This window comes from Hylobates moloch, unplaced genomic scaffold (genome assembly GCF_009828535.3).
Source record: "Hylobates moloch isolate HMO894 unplaced genomic scaffold, HMol_V3 SCAFFOLD_7, whole genome shotgun sequence".
In the NCBI taxonomy this organism is placed as follows: Eukaryota; Metazoa; Chordata; class Mammalia; order Primates; family Hylobatidae; genus Hylobates; species Hylobates moloch.
In genome coordinates, this window is record NW_026652282.1 from 84,330,097 (window position 1) to 84,335,232 (window position 5,136).

Here is a 5,136-nt window from a genome sequence, read left to right on the forward strand (position 1 = left end):
TAGGCACACACCACCATACCTCGCTAATCTTTTATTTTTTTTTTTGTAGAGCTTGGGCTCCACTATGTTGCTCAGGCTGATCTCAAACTCCTGGGCTCAAGGGCCTTTCCTGCCTTGGCCTCCCAAAGTGCTGGGATTAGAGGCATGAGCCACTGTGTCCAGCCAAGATGGAAGTTTTATATATGGGATCAAGCACAAGCAGGACTGGAGGGCATAAGCAGTTGCACGATCAGGTAGAGCAGATCCTCTATGATAGCGACCACTGTTGCACTAGTACCTTTCCTTATCTACAACTATGGCCTTTCACCAGATCCCATGTGACACAGGCATTCAAATGTTCTTTATTTTTAAATTTTTTATTTTTTCTTCTTCTTTAGGACAATTTGCTTAATTTATTGCCTTGGAATTTTTTTTTCGCTTTTTTTATTATACTTTAAGTTTTAGGGTACATGTGCACAACGTGCAGGTTAGTTACATGTGTATACATGTGCCATGTTGGTGTGCTGCACCCATTAACTCGTCATTTAACATTAGGTATATCTCCTAACGCTATCCTTCCCCCCTCCCCCCCACCCCACAACAGGCCCTGCTGTGTGATGTTCCCCTTCCGGTGTCCATGTGTTCTCATTGTTCAATTCCCACCTATGAGTGACAACATGCGGTGTTTGGTTTTTTGTCCTTGCGATAGTTTGCTGAGAATGATGGTTTCCAGCTTCATCCATGTCCCTACAAAGGACATGAACTCATCATTTTTTATGGCTGCATAGTATTCCATGGTGTGTATGTGCCACATTTTCTTAATCCAGTCTATCATTGTTGGACATTTGGGTTGGTTCCAAGTCTTTGCTATTGTGAATAGTGCCGCAATAAACATACATGTGCATGTGTCTTTATAGCAGCATGATTTATAATCCTTTGGGTATACACCCAGTAATGGGATTGCTGGGTCAAATGGTATTTCTAGTTCAAGATCCCTAAGGAATCGCCACACTGACTTCCACAATGGTTGAACTAGTTTACAGTCCCACCAACGTTGTAAAAGTGTTCCTATTTCTCCACATCCTCTCCAGCACCTGTTGTTTCCTGACTTTTTAATGATCGCCATTCTAACTGGTGTGAGATGGTATCTCATTGTGGTTTTGATTTGCATTTCTCTGATGGCCAGTGATGATGAGCATTTTTTCATGTGTCTTTTGGCTGCATAAATGTTTTCTTTTGAGAAGTGTCTGTTCATGTCCTTTGCCCACTTTTTGATGGGGCTGTTTGTTTTTTTCTTGTAAATTTGTTTGAGTTCATTGTAGATTCTGGATATTAGCCCTTTGTCAGATGAGTAGATTGCAAAACTTTTCTCCCATTCTGTAGGTTGCCTGTTCACTCTGATGGTGGTTTCTTTTGCTGTGCAGAAGCTCTTTAGTTTAATTAGATCCCATTTGTCAATTTTGGCTTTTGTTGCCTTTGCTTTTGGTGTTTTAGACATGAAGTCCTTGCCCATGCCTATGTCCTGAATGGTATTGCTTAGGTTTTCTTCTAGGGTTTTTATGGTTTTAGGTCTAACATTTAAGTCTTTAATCCATGTTGAATCAATTTTTGTATAAGGTGTAAGGAAGGGATCCAGTTTCAGCTTTCTACATATGGCTAGCTGGTTTTCCCAGCACCATTTATTAAATAGGGAATCCTTTCCCCATTTCTTGTTTTTGTCAGGTTTGTCAAAGATCAGATGGTTGTAGATATGTGGCATTATTTCTGAGGGCTCTGTTGTGTTCCATTGGTCTATATCTCTGTTTTGGTACCAGTACCATACTGTTTTGGTTACTGTAGCCTTGTAGTATAGTTTGAAGTCAGGTAGCGTGATTCCTCCAGCTTTGTTCTTTTGGCTTAGGAGTGACTTGGCAATGTGGGCTCTTTTTTGGTTCCAGATGAACGTTAAAGTAGTTTTTCCCAATTCTGTGAAGAAAGTCATTGGTAGCTTGATGGGGATGGCATTGAATCTATAAATTACCTTGGGCAGTATGGCCATTTTCACGATATTGATTCTTCCTACCCAAGTGTTCTTTAATAAGTTTGTGTGTGTGTGTGTGTGTGTGTGTGAGAGAGAGAGAGAGAGAGAGAGAGAGAAGGAGAGAGAGATTCTAGACCCAAGACCCTTCAAAACATGGGACTTAGGGGGGCCTTCTGGCTCAGTTCTAAGAGCCCTCCTGCCTAGTTATGAGGCTAGGGTAGCAGTGGACAATATTTCTAAATGTTTTGGAGAGATAGGTAGTCTTATAGTCAGTTCTGGGTCTGACTCTGGCCCCAGGTCCCCAGATTCTTACTGTAGTGTTGTTGTAGTAGTAGACTCAGGGCTTAGAGGTTGGTTTAAGATTTTGAGTACAGTGGCTTTGCTGGGTCATGCACATATAAGGAATCATATAACACCACTTTTCAAAGGTGAAAATGCAATCCTTCTTCTTGGGCAAAAAGGTCCATTTCTGAAAATCATATGAACTGATTGGTCCTTGAGACAGTTTAGTGTAGGGGAAATAATATAATCTGGAGTGAGGAATGAATGGGGAGGGATATTAACATTTCTCTTCCCCTTTTATTTTTCAGAGTTAAAGGAGAAGATTTGGGAGAGGGAGAGGATTAATCCTGATTTGAACTCTTCGAATTTGAAGTGCTTATGTACTATGATTTGAATATGGTTTATCCCCATCCAAACTCATGTTGAGGATGGGTTCCCAATGTGACAGTGTTGGGAGGTGGTACCCTTAAGAGGTGTTTGTGTCATGAGGAATCTGTCCTGATGAGGGTATGAATGCAGTCTCTTTGGAGTGAGAGAGTTCTTGTGCTCATGGGACTGGATTAGTTACTTTGAGAAGGTTGGTTGTTATAAAGTGAGTCTGCCTCTTGTGCTTGGTGTCTTTTGCATGTACCTGTTTCCCCTTTTGTTTCTTTGCCATGTTTTGATGCCCTAAAAAGAAGTTGTCAGATGTGACTGCCCAGTCTTGAACTTCCCAGCCCTCAAAACTGAGTTAAATAAAACGTTTCTTTATAAATGTCTAAGTCTTAGGCATTCTCTTATAGTAACACACAACAAACTAAGACACTGTGGGACTTCCAAGTGGAGAAGCTCAGTATTTATTTGAGAGGTATGGGTCTAGAGCTCAGAATAAATGTCTGGGCTGAATATACATATTACAGATGATAACAGAAGAGTAAGTCAGGTAGCCTCAGTGAGGAGTACAGATGGAAAAACTGAGTACAGAACACTAAGGAAGCCTAGTACATGTGGGGCTTTGGCAGAGAATAGTGCAGAATTGAAACCGAGAGTACAGCCTTCTATCAGTGTTATCATGCATGTCCTTGTACGTCCTTCTTTTTTCTTTAAAAAATTGTGGTAAAAGATACATAACATTTACCATCTTCACCATTTTTAGGTGTACAGTTCAGTGACATTAAATGCATTCACATTGTTGTGCAACCATTACCACCATTCATCTCCAGAACTGTTTCCTTTTCTTTTATTTTTTGAGACGGATTTTCAGTCTTATTGCCCAGGCTGAAGTGCAATGGCATGATCATGGCTCACTGCAACCCCCGCCTCCTGGGTTCAAGCGATTCTCCTGCCTCAGCCTCCCAAGTAGCTGGGATTACAGGCGCGTGCCATCACTCCCGGCTAATTTTTTGTATTTTTCATAGAGACGGGGTTTCACCATATTGGCCAGGCTGGTCTCGAACTCCTGACCTCAGGTGATCCACCCACCTTGGCCTCCCAAAGTGCTGGGATTACAGGCGAGAGCCACCACGCCCCGCCCAGAACTGTTTTCATCTCCCAAACTGAAATGTTTACCCATTAAACAGTAACTCCCCCCACTGCTCTCCCAGCCCCTGCAAAGCACTATTCTACTTTCTATTTCTATGAATTTAACTACTCAAGGTGCCTCATTTTAGTGGAACCATATAGGATTTGTCCTTTTGTGACTTAGCATAATATTCTTCTATTAGTCTACTTGGGCCGGTACAACAAAATACCACAGACTGGGTGGCTCACAAACAGCAGAAACTTATTTGCTGCAGGCTAAGAAGTCCAAGATCAAAATGCCAAAAGTTTCTGGTAAGGGCTTTTTTCACGGCTTGTCAATGGCTGCTTTCTCACTGTGTCCTCATGTGGCCTTTCCTTGGTGCATTGAGAGAGAGAGAGAAAGAGAGAGAGACACTTTCTGATGTCTCTTCTTATAAGGATACTAATCCTACAAAATCAGAACCCCACCCTTATGATTTCATTTAACCTTAATTACTTCCTTAGAGGTCCTATTTCCAAATACAGCCACACTGGAAGTTAGGGCTTTAACATGTGAATTTTGTGGGGACACACCCATTCAGTCCATAATGGTTCTCAAGCTTCCAGTTCTTTACACAGAATTGGAGTACTCTATGTTCAATTTCAGAACTTGGTTTTTGAAATGTAATTTTCATAGTTATAAGGTACCATAACAGTTACAGAAATCCTACAGAACCTTCCTTCACCCTTCCCCACCCCATATTTCTGCTTCCAAATTAATTTCAATTTAGTTTTAAAATTACTTTTAATTCCAGATTACTTAACAATTCTCTTAACTATTTCTTCTGATATTGCCTTTATATTTTTTATTAACCATTTTATTTCTTGATTTTTAAATTTTATGTATCAGCTAGGACTTCCTACAGTGGAAGGATTCAGTTGTCTTATACCTCCCATCCTATACACAACCATCCTTCTCCCATATTCTCCCAATATATTGTTGTTGTTGTATCACTATATTATGTTAAATCAATATTCAGTGTTTACATTATGTCTATGTAAGGATTTTTCACAATTGAGACATTAGAAGGAGAGGCAGATAAGTGCATGGACTCTGCCACTAGACAGCCTGGCTTCAAATCCTGAGTTTGTCGTGTAATAGCTACATGATCTTGAACAAATCTCTTCCATTCTCTGTCTCACTTTCCCCATATTTAAAATGGGAAATGGCATATCTCATAAGATTTCTATGAGGATTAAAAGATTAAGCACTCAGAGTCATACTTGGTACATAGAAATTGGCATCTATTATATATTATTGTTGTTCATTGTATAAATTTTTTCCCTAGAGTTCATGGATCCTTCTGTATTCCTGC